The following is an 18,200-nucleotide window of genomic DNA, read 5'->3' on the forward strand; positions in this document are numbered from 1 at the left end:
CATGCCATCAACATCAGCAATCATTTAGCATCACAGGTGATGTGGGTTTTACAGAGTAGAGAAGACAAGGTTACTGTCCACAAAGAAGTTGGGCTGTGGGAGTCCATTTTTTCACTTAGTTCAATCACTTAATCAATCAACCAATCTATCCATCAGCAGGTGTGAAACATCAGAACCCTGCAGTTCATTCGGCTTCTCTGGACCTTAGACTGTGGTCTAGTGCTTTCATGTAGTAGGTGCTGAACAGATATTTGTTGAATTGGTACAAGTGCTCCATATATTTTGATTGACTGATGGACAGCATCCTGGGAGTACTGCCAAGAAATCAGGAAGGAGAAGGCTTCTGGAAAAGGATTTTCTCTTCCTGTGGTATCTGGACCTCTCTTTAGAACTGACTCCTCAGCTAAGAATAACAACAGGAGTTGAGAGCTCCTTTTAGGTTGCATGATTTGGGCTTTCATCCAAAAGCAAGATACAGCATAGCCCATGTGTTTCTCAATTTTTCTGTCTTTATCCTTGTAGTGTTTAATGTGCATGTCTAGGTCCCAGCAAAAGTAGTTTAGAGAAGGGTTTTAGTCACTGGCTTCATTAGGTCTAAATGTTCATAAGCCTCAGTTTTGTCTGTTATATTCCTTGCTGCTCATAAACATATTTAGTTATTAGATCTTCTGTCCCAGTTTATTTTAATTTGACAAACATCTCCAGTAGGTTGACCCCAATCAGGTACCCAGCCAAATCAAATATGTGATGCAGAGCATTAATGAGCTCTCCCATAGAGCATATACTGCTTCTGTCCCTCACTGGTGCACCCACTCTGTGGCTCCCAGAGGGCAAGGGCGATGCTCTGAGGTGCCCTACACCAAGAACAGATCTTAGGGGTTAAATTGGGTAACAACAGGTAAATACGATCACTTTTTTTTTTTTTAACATCTTTATTGGAGTATAATTGCTTTACATTGTTGTGTCAGTTTCTGCTGTATAACAAAGTGAATCAGCTATACAGATACATATATCCCCATATCCCCTCCCTCTTGCGTCTCCCTCCCACCCTCCCTATCCCACCCCTCTAGGTGGTCACAAAGCACTGAGCTGATCTCCCTCTGCTATGCTGCTGCTTCCCACCAACTAACTATTTTACATTTAGTAGTGTATATATGTCAATGCTGCTCTCTCACTTTGTCCCAGCTTACCCTTCCCCCTCCCTGTGTCCTCAAGTCCATTCTCTACATCTGCATCTTTATTCCCGTCCTGTCCCTAGGTTCATCGGAACCTTTTTTTGGTTTGTTTTAGATTCCATATATATGTGTTAGCATACGGTATTTTTCTCTTTCTGACGTACTTCACTCTGTATGACAGACTCTAGGTCCATCCACCTCACTACAAATAACTCAATTAATACGATCACTTTTACATGCAAGTTATAATGAGTGAACCATGTGGATTGGACTAGATGAAGAAAGCCCCACAGCAAAACTTGGTATTCTCAGACACAGTTAATTTTGGGTCAGCTTTTATAGCAAACACTCAGTATCCTACCCAGATCCTCCCAGTACGCCCCATTCTGTGCATGCTGAGGGCTTTCTGCTATAAACACCCCCACTCTCCTGGAGAGCTTTCTTTGGCTGTTGGAGCATATCCAGCCTTCTTATGGGGTAGGCAAGAGTGCTGTGGAGCCAATATCTGAGTGACTCTTGGCCAGTGACCAATAGGAGTTGGTGGATAAATGCAGCAGCTTTTACAGCCCTCAAGTGGGACACCTCTGCATGTTCCACACTGGCATCCAGTGGTCTCCAGCAGGATTGAGCTCCAGTTGACCACAGTGGAAATCTACTCATGAACACACCATGTTGGCTTCCTTCCCTTTCCTGTCTGCTTCTTCACTCCACTACTATATCTTTGTGGAATCACACATTGAATGAATCCTTATCTCAAGCTTTAGTTCCAGGGAAATCTAACCTACACAGCTCTTAGTATGAATTCTGAATTTAGAGAGATAGTGTCTTAAGCAAAGCCTGGAACAATTAAAAAAATATCATGATGGTGATTGTTGCTTCCCTTTCTGATTAGTTTATTCCATATCTGAATTATAGAAGAGCTACTACAAAACTTTAAAAATATACTATTTAAATCTAAACATTAAATTTAAAAAGATATTTTGAAATATCAGGTTCCCTTCCTCCCTCTTTCCCTCCCTCCTTTTCTTCTCCCTCCCTTCCTCCCTTCCTCCCTTCCTTCCTTCCTTCCTTATATTTAGTTTCTTACTTATAGCCACTAGAATGAATGTCTTACATCCTTGAGATGAACTCAGTACCATTCTCACTGACCTAGCAAGCCATTTTTTTCCATGATGACAAGCTAGGATCACACCTCTTAATGATGGCTGCAAGATTGTCTTGTTAGGAGAAGGGCTAAGGTGGAATCATCTTTAGTGACAGTGAAAGCACCTCATAAAATCTGACTCCTCAGTTTTACAGGCATGAGTCTGGAATTTTAGCAGATGTAGACTTACTAAATCAGTCAGTCAAAAATTATATCAGTTGAAGTGCAATGTTCCTGGCAGTCCAAAAATCCTGAACATGTAGGTGATCTGGAGGGCATTTCGTTAACTCTTTAATTGGTCACTTCAGTGCTAGAGGCAATAGCTAATTGCCTGTAGGTCACTGTAGTCCTGGAGCTTAGGTAAACGTATATTGTCATATGTCACATTTTTACATGGTTCCTATGCACAGGTTGGTAAGAATGATTGCTGCATAATTAAAATTAAGACAAGGTGGGAAAATGATTCAATTAAAGCCCCGGAGCCATTGCACAAATTATCTGATGTGCCAAAAACTAATGAATAGTTATATCTACTTTTATCTTTTGCCTCCTTGTTCTTTAATCCTATGTGCCTCATAGAATACCAGGAACTCTTCAAGTTCTCTGTGGCTGGATATTGGGTGGGCAACTGGTGGCAGGAACAAGGGTGTGAGAAGCTCAAGATTTTAAAATACACATATACAGAAACTCTGTAGATGGGGATTCAGACTGAAACTAATGAGATGAGAAATTCAAGAGGTCTTTCCATAGTTCAACATTATTTTGAAAACATCTGCAATATTTCAGTATTCATGGAACAGGTATTATATACCAGGTGAGTGATGACAGGGAAAATAAATGAGATTTGTCATACCCAAAATATCCCATATTTTACATCATTTATTTTACAAATCTCCAAACATTCTCAGGAAGCATTAAGTTGGAGGCAAGGGTGAGAACTTTGTGATGCCACGTTTAGCAACAACTTTAATTACTTCATGTTGGCGTAACAACTGAATGCATATCTTGCTTATGTAAAATTAAGCGAGAAGGTTGTTAAAAAAATACAGCTTTCACTCCACAGAGGCATTTATCTCCTGAATTCTATGTGTGGAGTGAAAGCTGTTCCCCTTCAGCCCTGACTTTATCCACATTCAGGGAAGAAGTAGCCTTTAGTCAGATATGAGTAGCAACTTGAGTTGAGACTCATGGTCTCAGGATCCTGATTTGAAGTTAAAATCTTCCTGGGAGTGTGTCAGAAAACTAACAGCATCTAACCACTTATAATTGCTACCTTTTATTAATACCAGGAATTTTACATATATTATATCTGACACAACATTTCTGTGAAGTATTACTGTTGTCCCATTTTAGAGTTGAGAAATCTGAGCCTCATAAAAGTGAAATAATTTCTCTATAAATGGCACAGAAAATGTTCTCACATGGTTAGTCTTTCTAACAAACTATCCTGAAACTCTATGGCTTAAATGAGGAAAACATTTTATTGCCTGTCATGATTCTGTGGGTTGCCTGTGTTCAGTTGATATTGGGTGGAATATTCTGGACCCCTCACTCGTCTTAGGTCTGGGTGGGGTTGGCTGGAAGGCAGAGCTCAATTGGGATGTGAGCATAACTGGGATTCCCTCCCTCTATGTAACTGCAGAACCTCTTCCTCTCCACATCGCCTTTCCATGGGATGTCTCTAGCAGGATAGCTGGATCCCTTATGTGGTAGCTCAAGGCTCCCCAAAAGCACAAAAGGAGGACTTGTGAGGCCTTTGGGAGGCTCAGACCTGAAACTGGCATTGTGTTGCTTCCACCACATTCTATTGGTTAAAACATGGCCACCCCTAGATCCAATATGGGGGCGTGGGGTGACTGCACAGGGCCATGAATACCTGAAGGCATATTTGGTTGGGAATAATCTTTGGAGATTCACTACTATACTGTGTGATTCCAAAGCAGACAACGTTTTCACTAAGCATCTACACTGATGCTTACTTCTTCATGAGAATAGGGATCGTGACTGCATTTTCTTTTTTTCCTCATCTTTATATCTCTAGCACCTGATAACAGTATTTGGAACATAGTAGGTGATCAATCAGTGTTTTCTGAATGAACTGTTTTGAATGAACTGGGATCATCATGTTATGAACTGTCATAGGTGCATGTTTGCAAGATAATTTCCCTGAGAATGAGTTCGGGTAGACCTGAGTTAAATACGATAAAATATGATTAATTATTCCATTGAAGGCTAAAGATGAGCCAGGAATGAACAGGAATGAATTCTTCTGTGCTTTGGAGTGTCAATAACAACAACAAGATTCTAAGCCTTTTCTAACTACCCACTTGAATTAATTCATTTAATTCTTTTAAAAATGCTATGAAGTAGGTACTATTTTTTTTATATACATAAAATAGGAAACTGAGACACAGAAAGATAAAGTAATACACCCAAGGTCGCACAGCCAATGCATGACATGGCTAGGAACTGCATCATTGCATTATCCTGTGTCTCTATATTAATTGGTCAAGACTGTCCTACATTTCAAAGGTGATTTTTTTCATACTGGAAACTGGAAAAGCTGTATGTAACATTCTGTTCAGGAGGATTGAACCAGGACAATGTTCCATTTTGAAGTGTTTAAACAGACTCACCCTAAAAGATCAGAAAACAAAACAGAACTTACAGACAATTGGCCCAGGAGTCTGGGAGGGAAGAAAAAGCTGTCACTGGAGTTACACCAACAATTTCCAGATGAAGTATTTTTATCTAAGGAAGAGCCCCTTATACTCAGCTAGTAAGGCCCTGCTCTCCTTTTATTGGAATCCTGGAAATAAAAAACTTACATGTTGAAAATGTGACTATTTTTTAAGTTATCTGTATTTTCTGTCATTATTTTCTTTTATGTTTTACAATTTACATTTTGGTAAAGTTTTGTCGAGAGCCTGAGGCTGCCTCTGTTCTAAGAATATCCAGGAATCTTTATCTATGCTTGAGTCAGGGAGAAGAGGCAGCAAGGAACCCTGGTGAGGGAAGAGAGGTGGGACCATTAGGAATAAGTGTGACAAAATCTTAGAGGGGAAATGAAAAGTGTAAGAAAACCTGAGAGATTTTTTTCTTAATTGTATTTTCAGAGACAATTTGGAGGGGTCAAACTTATGTTGTGTTTTTATTTTATTTTTTAAATGCTGAATATGCACTTTATTTTTTTTTAATAATTCTTTTTTTTTTAAATTTACTTATTGGCTGTGTTGGGTCTTCGTTGCTGCGCACGGGCTTTCTGTAGTTGTGGCGAGTGGGGGCTACTCTTCGTTGCAGTGTGTGGGCTTCTCATTGCGGTGGCTTCTCTTGTTGCGGAGCACGGGCTCTAGGCGTGTGGGCTTCAGTAATTGTGGCACGTGGGCTCAGTAGTTGTGGCGGACAGGCTCAGTTGCTCCGTGGCATGTGGGATCTTCCCGGACCAGGGCTCGAACCCGTGTCCCCTGCATTGGCAGGTGGATTCTTAACCACTGCGCCACCAGGGAAGCCCTATGTTGTGTTTTTAAAATGGAGGCAGCTTAGAAGTGGATAACACAGTGACTAACATAATAATGTCCTTTATATAAATAGACTATGTCTGTGAAGACAGGAGGGGCTAGGGTCTCATCATTTTCAGGCCACTTCTAAAGTAAAAACAACACCAAATTTTACACATAGGGTACACAACATTTTGAACATCGGGAAGGCTAAATGTGAGTGAGATGCTTCATATTCCTAGAACTGAAACTATTCTTTGAGGTGATCTCAGAGAGAGAAGGGTAGGTATCTTGGGCTTGGTAAGCGAGCTAAGGAGAGAGCTCTTTCTTTGCCCTTTAAGGAAAAAATAGCCATGAAAGTGAAGATTTGGACAACTGGAAAAAGTGGACCACTAAAATGCTGAAAATTATAGATATAGTAAATACTTATGGATTGGCTTCTCAGTTCTTTCTGCCAAGAGCTGGAAGTCACCATAAGCCAACCTGGAAGAGCCCAGTCATGTAAGATCTGCAGGCAGGATTCCCAGGGGAGGAAGGTAGGTCATTAGTATACCTTTATGTCCTTCCACCACTGCCAGGAATACAAGTTAATCCCTAACATGTCCTCTGAGGCCATCCTTACCTGAGCTTTGCCTCACTGATTTCAGTAGGATAGAAATTGGATACTCACACTGTCTTTCTTTAAAAGAGCTGTAGCGAGCATGACCAACCATTCATGGGCAATTATGTAAGCTGAGGGTTATAGAAATATACAGGATTAGGGATGGAAACTGAAATTTTGGTACACACAAAATACCCTCAAGGATGCTAATTTCACATCATTGAGAGGATGTCATAGTATTTTGAACAATGGTTTGATTTTAAAAGCAGCCAATAGTATAGGCAATCATAAATCTTTGTTCTTAAAAGGTACTAAGACACTTTCACCAAGAACAAATACTGTGAATTTCTACTTCAGTCAGAAACATTTATTGAGAAGCTTCTATGGGCCAAACCAAGTTTCAGAGTCAGGCACCCAAACCCTTGTACTTTTCAAGTTCCTCCCAACTCGAAGTCTTTCTTTTTCCTTTCCTGCCTCAGAAAATCAGAGCTAGAAGATCTAATTAAAGAATGTTGATTCTTTTATTGCTGATAACAGCAACAGAAAAACAATCTAACTAGCTACAGGTGTCTTTTTTTAAAATGAGTCTCCCTAGAACACTGAGAATCCCCCCAAAAGTATTAAAAGTATATGGACAAGGGACAATTTAATTCTTCCTCACAGCTTTGGCACTGAAGCTAAAATAATGGAAAGGGATTAGGAGTTACTCTGATGAGGGAATTTCAGGTATTTCAATTCATTGGGTAAAGGTCTCTAGAGAACACATCCAATATATTAAAAACATACAAAGACTTTTTTTGGCTACCATTTCCTGAGATGTCTAAAATTCAGATGTGGGAATCTGTCTAAGTTCAGTGAGATTTGGATGGTAGGGGGGTGAGGTGTGCAGCAGTGGGACACCTAGAAACAGAAGCAGCTCTACATCCTACAGTAGAATGTGCGGTGCGAGATAGCTAAGCAACTAATCCAACAATGAAGAGGAAAATCTTCATGGAGAACATTCTGTCGTCCCAGGACCATTTTACATGCTACTGTAGGAAAGACAGTGCAAATGTGTCTAGTAGTGGAGACAAAACAGAAAAGCATGAGTGTTAAATAACAGAAAATTTTGCTAATAATAAATAGTATAAGGGACCACATAAACATTTACTAAATTTGGAGGGAGGCAAGGACACTTGAAGGAGGAGACGTACAAATTGAGCTTTAGTCTTATTGATCTTCAAAGATAGGAAGAGAGAGGGTAATAACTCTCCAAAAGCAGATGGCCCTTTAAGTCCTAAGTATCTCTCTAAGTGGCTTTCTCCTCCTTTCCTTCCTTTCTCCTCCTCCTCCTCCTCCTTTCTCTTCCTCTTCACAGGAAATGACTGTATGGATTATTCTAAGCTTCTCTCTCTTCTGTTAGTGCTTAGTTATTTTTAAGAGAACCCTAGAGTAAATGGAAAAGAAATTCCTGAAATTCTAATGCACGCCTAATGATTGCAGTTGAAAATCAGGGTTTCCATGGCTATTGTGGGAATTCTGTGATATAGATTAAGTGTGGAAAAGGGGCTACGCTTGAGAGAGCTGCATTTCTCAGATGGGGAAATTGGAGTTCAGAGAGTATACATCTGATAAAACTTCCTGGTGACCCTTATAATGAGGTAGTTGAGTAAGGTCTTATTAGGCCCTGCCACATCTGACGTATTGACAGTTAAAAACTTCCTGGGGATCACTAGGTGCTCTTAGGACCATATTTCTTTTCAGAATCAAGAATCTTTATCTGGAGGTTAGAGGTGACATGACACTAATGGCAGTGCTTGTTAGGCACTCAGCTTGAAATCTATTGATACTACATTTTGGCAGTGCCACACCCATTCTTCCTCTTGATTAAGCTAGTAAATTATCCCTACTGCAGTCTGATAAACTGAGGAGAGAAGCTGAGAGCCTTGCAGTTGCCTAGCACTCTCAGCCTCTAAGCTCCCAACACTGCTTAGACTGGAAAGTGAGTATCCTCGATTATAATGTCATTTCATAATTATATTTTTTGAAATCAAATTTTCGGTTTTCATACTTAAGGAGAAGAATAAAAAAGTTAACTTCATGGAAAAAAACTAATGATCATGACCTCAAAATGATTTCCATCCTGGTTAGACACTTTGATTGCCAGTTTGCTCAATTAGACAGTATAGCCCCATTAGACCTGATGCTCTATATGTAGGGAGTTATAGAAATTTTTTATCAAAGGTTTAATATGGCTCTTGGAGTCATTCCACATTTCTTGAATATCTGTACTTAGGAATATATACATTTCTCTATGAATCAAGATATTATCAAATTGTGAGAAATGTTGAATCCAGTTTTCTGACTCCCTCAGGCAAATTTTAGAGGTGAATACTATAGCTGTAGATTCTAATTGTTCTTTGACTCTGAATGTTTATCATCAGACTTCAGGTCAGAAAAACCTTTGAACTCATGTTACTCAATCATTTATCTGGAGGAAAGTGAAAATACTCATAGCATAAATATTGCTATTGGTTTATTTACTAACGTGTCTTGAGAATTTGACTTTTTGAGACTATAGGAAGGCTTAAGACTATTTTAAGTCCTGAGGCCCAAGAAAGAAAAGGGCTCTAACCTATCAATGTTACACTCTAATGGGGAAAACAGAAAATAAATAATTTCAGATATAAATGAGTGCTACAAAGAAAACAAATCAGTTAATGGGATCAAGCGTGGCAGATGTGTTGGTGGGGAAGCTATTCTAGAGAGGATGGCAAAGAAAGCCTTATACGTTTGAGCTGAGAGGAAGTCAGCTAGATGAAATTCTATGAAATTCTATGAAAAGATAATTTCAGGAAGAGGTAACAGAAAGGGCTGACATAAGTCATTACTGAGAAATAGTTTTATGACATTATTTAACAAAAGTTCTTGAAGTGGACATTGGAGATGGGGGTATTCAGAGCAGAGTCTCTCAAGAAAGTTATGGTTGAATTTGGATGAATCTGCAGAGAATTACACTGAGTGAAAAGACAATCCCAAGATTATAAACTGTATGACTTCATTTATATATCATTCTTGAAATGACACAGTTGTAGAAATGGAGAACAGATTAATGGTCTCCAGGGGCTAAGGGTGTTGGGTGGAAGTGAGTGTCTCTCTAAAAGGGATCCTGTGATAATGGAAATGTTCTGAATCTTGACTGTATCAGTGTCAGTATCCTGGTTGTGATATCGTAGTACATATTTACAAGATTTTACCATTAGGGGAAATATGGCAAAGGATACATGGGATCTCTATTATTTCATAAGTGAGTCTACAGTTATATAAAACTATAGTTATCTCAAAATAAAATCTTAAATATAGGAAAGAAGCCATCACAAGAAATATGGTAGAATAACAACACATATATATAAGGATATAAATAGAACCTAGACCTTTATCTCATCCATACACAAAAGATTAAATTGAGATATATAGTTCTAAATGTAAAAGTTAAGATTATAAAGCCTCAAAAAACCAATAGGAGAATATATTCATGATGTTGGGTTAGCCAAATAATGTTTAAACATGACACAACAAACAATAACCATAAAGATTATAGGTTGAACATTATTAAAATTAAAACCTTTTTGTAAATCAATATATAGACCATAAGCAAATGAAACACAAGCCACAAACCTGGAACGGTTTCCCCAATACATATATCTCAAAGAGGACCTTATTCAGAATATATAAAACTCCTATAATTAAACAGTAAAAATACAAATCACCTAGTTTTTAAAAATGGGTAAACAACTTGAACAGACACTTTACAAAAGAAAGTACAGAAGTGATTAACATATAGAACTCAATATCATTAGTTGCTCAATATCATTAGTCATCAGAGAAATATAAATTAAAACTATAGTAACATATACTTTTATATCTTTGGGGATAGATTTTTTTGGAATAAGAAATACTCGCTATACCAAAAGTTGATGAGGATGTGGAGAAACTGGAATGCTCATACATTGCTGATGGAAGCGTAAAGTAATACCACTTTGAAAAATTGTTTGGCAGTTTTTTTAAAGTTAAGTATACACATTCCTTATGACTCACTAATTTTACTCCCAGGTATTTACTCAAAGAATTATAGACATGTGTTCACAGAAAAAGGCTTATGAAAGAATATTCATATCAGCCTCATTCATACCTGCCAAAACCTGAGCAAACCACCCTATCAACAGGAGAATTAGATAAACTATGGTGCGTTCCTACAATGGAATACTACTTGGTAAGGAAAATGAATATACTATTGATACAGCAAAATGGATGGATCTCTAAAACGTTAGGTTGAACAAAAGAAGCCAACTATAGAAGAATACATGATATGTTACATTTTAATGAGATAAGGAACAGGTAAAGCTAATCTAAGTTGATAGAAATAAGAAAGTTCCTCTTAGGGATGGAGAAAATTGACTAGGAAGGGATGGGGAAAATTGACTAGGAAGGGATGGGAAGGGCCCTTTCTGTGGTGATAGAAATGTTCTATATCTTGTTTTTGGTGATAATTTTATAGGTTTACAAAATTGTCAGAATTCATGGAACTGAAAAGTTTAGGCCTTTGTCTTTTATTATACTTAGATTATACCTCAATAAAAAAGCAAAGTTTAAAAATACATAAGCATTTGATGAGATTTCTCTAACAGTGTAAAGATAACGTTAACTTATTCCTACAATTACTGACTTTTAAAAAATTGCATGCTGAGAAACATCCTGTTGAGTGGGGTTCCACTTGGACCTTCAAGCGCAAGAATCTCAAATGTAAATATTTTCTCATTATTTCCCTTATTTAATTCCCCAAAGATTCAGTTAGTTGACACTAACATACAAGGTAGAGAGCTGCTAAGAGATAGAAACAACTGTAAAAGAGAAAAAAAAATGCAAGAAAACCTAGAAGTTTTCCCCTTTCCCTTAAAAAACGTCCAAACAGATTTTCTCTTTCAATTTGTGAAAAGAAGGAAGTCTCTTTTCAACTGAGTCTTATTAAAAGCACCAAAGTATTGAGCAGTCAGATGAGAAAGCTATGAATCAAAGGGTTCATAACACCTATGCTGACAACCCTCTCTCCAGGGCTCAAGGTGGAAAGAGAAAGGTGGTGGAGACCCGCCTCCGCATTGTCCCCCATCACCAGGCCTTGCTCCTTCAGCCTCCAGCCCCACCCACAGCAGCTCAGATGTACCTTAGAACTAGGTAAAGGATGTGACTTGTGGGGGAGTCCAGTCCATCTCAATTCATCACCTTTAAGTGAAGATAAAATTAGGAACTAAGATGCCTTTTTAACTCTAGTGGGAGGTGGGTAGATTGAAAATCCCATTCATTTTATACTGTTAGCTGGCCAGTGTCACATCTTTATATTGATTGTATTCCAAGATAGAAAGGTATCATGTTATTTTGAACCTGGCTTTTCTCTTGCATTCATGTTTATTATTCCATACGTATAATTAAGCATGTACTATGAACAATCCACTGAGCTAGCAGCCAGCTTTACTCTAGAGGCTGAACCAGACACATGGAGAAGAGACTATGACTGAAGCACGTCAGAGGGCACATTTATGGATGGTGGGGCCTCCAATCTGAATCGTATAGGATAACAAGTGGTTGAGTGAAGTTTTGAATGCAATTAAAATATAAGTAGGAAATCCATGTTATGATGGCATTTTGAGATCATATGCATGATGTATAACCAAACACCCTTATTGAGTAGTAAACCTTTCACAAGTCCTATGCATTAATTCCTGGATAAATAACTTGACTGCTTAACATATCTGAAGGTAAGTTTTAACAGTATTTTGGGGTGTTCTGCCACCTTCCTTGGATATGATGTGGGGTTGCTACATTTTAGGCTAAATGTACGTATCCTTGTACTGGATGCAGATGTGACCCATAAATGGCTTTGTATAGAAAGATTCCAATGGTGTCCTTAACTGTCATGCTACTGCAAATTCAGTTTTTTATAGACATGTTTTCAGGGATGGAATCATACTTGCATAGCCCCTAATAGTCTCTAGAGAGAACAATAACAAAATGAAACAATTCCTCTTGGGACCAAGATGATGGGAATTTAGGGAATGATACCCCGCCCCCAGCTTCTCTCACAGCATAACAGATGACAAAAGAATCTACATGAGGGAAAGACATCAGACTACCTGAACTTGCAAAAGGGAGAGTAGTTGGTTAGAAAACAGAATTTATTTTGATTCTGGTATTGTACAGTGTCACGTAAATCTTTTGTCTTTGAGCCCAAACTCCTAGGAACTTTGTTACAATCTAGGGTGGTAGTGGTGATTAAGAGCCAGTCAAATACAAATTGTATCTGTAAGAATCTGAGACCTCCAGAACCTCTGCTTGTGGTCTAACAGAGTACGCTTAAGGAAGCGTGTATTTCCTCTCACTTCCTTGTGATGACGATCTGAGCAGAAAAGAGGAGTTCTCTGACATTAACCCAAATTAATACTTGAGTAAAACGGGGACATTGTGTATAGCCTTGCAAAGTGATGACGGCAAAGAAAACTGAACATCTTTTGGAGGAGCCTTTGAGGCAAGTACAAGACAGGGATTCTAAGAGATGAGCATGAGAATGACCATTATTGAAGAGCACTCATGAGAGACCGCCAGTGCTCCTTGATTCAAACGTGTGGATTTGGGTTCCAGAAATGTCACTAATTCTGTTACTGTGATTGAGGTTGCGATGGTCTGGGAAATCAGAGCTGTACTCGCAGTTAAGATCCCAAAAGCCCGCCTGTGCTCCGCGTTGTGCCTGCTTGCCGTCCTCTTCCACTCTCCCCATCCTTAAACAGCAGCCGACACTAGCGGCTCTTCCTGCCAGCTTGGAAAAGTACTTAGGATCTCTGTGGATCTCTGTGCTTCTATTGCTTCACACCTGTAGACTGGAAGATATCATTCCATGTACTTCCTATTATTGTTGTTGTTTTAATTTAGACTCTATAGAAAGAGAGAGAGAGAGAGAAGGAGAAGGAGGAGAAAAAGAGAGAAGACAGAGGGAAGGAAGGAAGGAATTCTGTAAAAAGGAGTTCCTGAAATCAGACAGTTGTGAGGACTAAAAACATGATAAATTTTATATCAGATATGCTATGTAAAATATTAATATTATTCAATTATTTTTGCAAGTGGGCTATATTGTTGTTATCTACTGAATTGTGTTTCCCCCCAAATTCATATACTGAGGTCCTAAATCCTAGTACTTCAGAAAGTAACCATATTGAGATAGGGCCTTCAAAGCGGTGATTAAGTTAAAATGAGCCCAGTACGGCGGGACCCTAAACCAATAGGACTGGTGTTCTTAAAGAAAAGGATGAGACACCAGGGGTATGTGCATACGGAGAAAGGGCCATGTGAGGACACCAGTGAGAAGGTATCACTCCATGGTAGGATCACATGTGATTAATTTCCTTCTTTATGCACTTCTGTTTTTCACATAATAGTGTTCGGTGATCAAATTACACTGGTAATTATTTTTTTTAAAAACCACTAAAATGCAAATAAAAAACCAAAGCAAACATACAAAACATTCATTTGCCACTTGGATCTTTTAATCCACTAAGAGAGCTAGTTTTACGTGTCGACTTCCCAAGGTATACTTCTACATATTAAAGTTTTAGTAAGACAAAAAGTAATTTCCATATGAAATTTTAGCTACTTTTTGAGGGAAATTATTGTTTGTTGTTATCATTAAATAGAAAAGAAAATAAAGGGGAAGAAAAGAGGGAGAAAAGTAGATAATCTGTAAAGCAGAAAAAATTAACCTTCCTGTTCTAAGCTCGGAGAAATTAAACTTGCAGAGTCTGTATCTTGGTTTCATTCTTCATATTTGGTCATTACAGAATATTCTCGAAAGATCTAATACTAATCAGGGCAAGCTTTGCATCAGTGGCATATTAGCTTCTACCTTAGACAAGTTACTCCATCTCCCTTGCTGACCTGCCATAAGTGAAAAATAAGCATTGTTGTTTTATGTCACTGCAGAATAAGCATGACCATCCTGACAGACTATACTTCTTAAGAATGGCCTGAATGTACAGTTAAGGGACTTCAAAAAAACTGAAGAAGTCTAACATCTGGGATTTGGGAGATGCTTCATGGCAGGGTGACACTTCAGATGGACACTGATGAATGGACAGGACTTAGATAAGGGGAGATGGGAACAAGGTCACTCCTGATGCAGGGAAAAAAGCAGAGCAAAGGCACACAGGTAGGAAAGTGTGGGGCGTTGTGAAAAAGAATGAGTAATTTTGTATACCTGGAGCAGAAATATGTAACGGGATTAGCTAGTAATTAAGCTAGGATGATTCATATGCCAACAATTTTCCCATTATTTCAAAGGTACCTGGATATGATAAGTTTGCTCTCGTTGAGGCATTGTAGAGTGTTCCCAGCTTCCTAACCTCTCCACAACTACTGTATTCTGCAGAATGTAAACTGACATGTAGAAATTTAAATGACCCTACTACATCCGAGATTCTTTTATTGAGAGTGGCTATATTATTCGTGTTAATAATATTACCATGTGGCACCTTAGCTCAAAGTGCCAGAATGACATCACAAAACAATACCCAAATACACTTATGCCATCTTTCATCCGAGAATCTCAAAGTGCTTTACAAACATTAATTAATTAAGGTTCAAAATTAATTAGATGTATTAATTTTTCACTGTATAGAACAGACTTTGCAGCTCCATTGATTTTTATGTGCTAATAAGCTTTGCCTAAGTCTCTTTCTTTTTTCATTTTGTTTTTCCCTTCATGTGTAAATGGGTATAAAGAGGAGAGGGAAAAGACTCATGGCATTTGGAAGAGTGGAACCTGATTTGAATCTGGACTTTTCAGCTGTCCGTGTGTTTTTTAAATGCTGGCCCTGTCATAGTGAGGACTGACTCTGTGGGGTCACTGCTAACTTTGCCGACGTGACACTGGGGAGCTGTGCCAGGAGCTGAGTCTGAGCTCTGCTGCTTTTCCTTTTTTCCTGGCATGCCAGGTTTTTAACATTTTGCTATTGCCTTGACCTAGATTCATATGGAAATACTGGTGCTGATGTCTGGACAAGGCAGGGACAGTTGGTGATTGTGTGGCTTAAGTGCCTATAAAATATGACCCAAATGTCTGAAAGGGGAAAAATGCTGACAAATCAGATCTTTTCACAGTAGAGTTTGGTTTGAATAAGTACGCCTAAGGATCAGAATTTTTTCTCTGGAAAGTAGGTGAAAAAAAAAATTTTTTTTAACCAAAAAAAAAAAAAAAATCCAAATGAGTATTACATTATACATCGGGAGTGGAAACTGGAACACCCGTCTTGAAGGTTCGAGTTTTTCCTTTTTCTTCTTTTGTTTTAATCATGCTAGCTTCCAGCAGCAGATCAGGATTTGGGGTTTGTTTGTATTTACAATTGGTGTCTTAAAAGATTCATTATGAAATGTGTTGCTGTTTCTAAAGAGGAAGCTGAGGCCCAAGCTGGTATGTCCTGGCTGGGCAAATGGAGACTCCCCCATCTGCATTCTGTTAGGGAGAACACTGACCCTGTGTGTCGAGGAGCAGGTTGGGGGTGGTATTGCTTACACATGTGTCTGGGAGCTGAGCTGGGCTTCAGCGTATGAAGGTTTCCTTCTTTCAGGGTCAGATACCGGCCAGCGCAGATTTAGCCATCTTGGCCCTGATGTACTCCACATGGTTCACATTCCCACTCCGTTTACCCTCGCTGGGGCTTAGCTGCCAAGTCCCCGGTTAGCTCCTTCCTGTTCCCCAAGCTGTTCAGTCCTGCACACAGAGAGTGCAGCACATTTCCCAATGTTGACACTCCTCTGTTGGGGAGTCTTCTTTCATGGTTATTTCCACAGAAACAACAGAAGCAAAATTTCTGGGATCTGGTAATTTGCCTGGGAGCTGCCACCAGCTACTGGCATTGGGTTAAGGACTCCTTTGGGCAAGGTGAATTTAAAGGCAGGCAGGTGAAAAAGAGGTTCACATGAAACTGGCCTTTTCTTTGGGGGAGCCAAGGGGCATTTTCCATTTGGGAGAAAATGCTGAATTGTTTTCTGCAGACTTGAGCATTCTTCGCTGTCACTTCTACTTGTCCGGCATCCTTCTCAGATCAAGATTATTGGGCTTCTGGGCTCTAAAATTCCCCTACCTGCTTTTGATCATGGGAGGCCTCCCAGTGGAGGAAGTCTCACTCCCTTCTCATTCCTGTCCGGCTGTGCAAACTCTAACCATTCTTCAAGCTCTAAGCCCCGTCCTCATTCCTGATTGAAGTTTACCTGTCCCCTCAGCTCTGGGCTCTCCTCGGCCTCTGAACTCAACAGTATTATTGTCTGAACTATTTGGCAATGAATCATGTATACCATTGCCTTGTGGCATCTTCTGTATTACATCATTATTAAATTTATACGATTTAACTTTTCAGGTGTCAAACAGTTTCTAATACTTTTTGTGGCAGGGACCAAATGTTATACAATCTTTGAATTCTCCTTGGTACATATCAGATTTTGTCTCAGTAAGTGTTTATTGATTTAAAGTACTCAGGCAAGAAGAGTGAAGTATATCACTTATTTATAAGAAAAATATGATGAATTCTCTGATATTATATTTTTATAATATATGTATGTATAAATCGTATGTGTGTATATTTTTTTTATTTGAATGTAGGTTTTAGAAAACAAATTAGTCAGAAAGAGAGAAGAGAAATTTGTTGCAAGAATATTAGATTACTGGGTTCTGGAGTAGCTCTAGGAAATCAAAGGCATCTAGGCTTCTGGGGTATTTTAAGCAGAAACTGAACAGTCTTCAGAAACGTAGGCAGCCCTCTTTTTTCTTCAACGTCTCATTTTTGTTTCTCTCTGCATATCTGATTTTCACTCTCTTGGTATATAAACTGACATTCTCTGTTGCTATTAGACAGGAACAGCCCCAAAGTTTGAGAATTTATGCTACCTCAATTCTAGCCAGATCCAGAAACTGACTAGGTTTCAATCAGCTCCAATTCCAAATTCCAGAAACTGACTAGGTTTCAATCAGCTCCAATTCCAAATTCCAGGGAAAGAGACTCTGACTGACTCAAACTGGATCAGATGACCATTCCAGAACCACTAGGCTATGGCTAAGGGACCAAATTATATAAAAAATATAGTTACTAGGAGCCCATCCTGTAGAAGGGAGTCAATTCAAAGGAAAGGGAGATTATCATAATCTAGTCAAGACTCCCTCACATTTTATCAATTACAAATCTGAAATTTGGTTCTTCCCCTGATTTTCAAACTAAGTCAATAATATCATGATTCACTCAGGTCATTGTGATTAGAAACCTGGACTTTATCCCTGCTCCTCTTCTATCTTGTCCCCAGATCCTGTGACTTCTACTTCCTATCTCTTCCCCTCCTCTTTGTGCCCACTGATCTCGCCTTAACTCGAGTCCTCCCAACTTGTTACCTGGATTAGTGAAAGAGACTTCACATCGGTCTCTAAGCCCCTCCCACCCATCACTTGCCAGTCACACTCCCCATGATTACATTTTTAGACCAAAAATCGAATGAGGTCACTCTCTTGTATTGGAATATAAAGTATTTTCACCATCACCTACATTGATTCATTAACTATTATTTATCTAATATTTGTTCATCACTTACTATAAGCCATAAACTGCTTGAGAAGATATAAACAGGAAGAAGATTAAGGCACAAAAGTTCTCAGGCCCCATGGAACCTTGAGAGAAGGCAGAGAAAATAGCTAATTTTAGATAGGAATAAACAAAATG

This window comes from Balaenoptera physalus (genome assembly GCF_965194825.1).
Source record: "Balaenoptera physalus genome assembly, chromosome: 15".
Classification (NCBI taxonomy): Eukaryota; Metazoa; Chordata; class Mammalia; order Artiodactyla; family Balaenopteridae; genus Balaenoptera; species Balaenoptera physalus.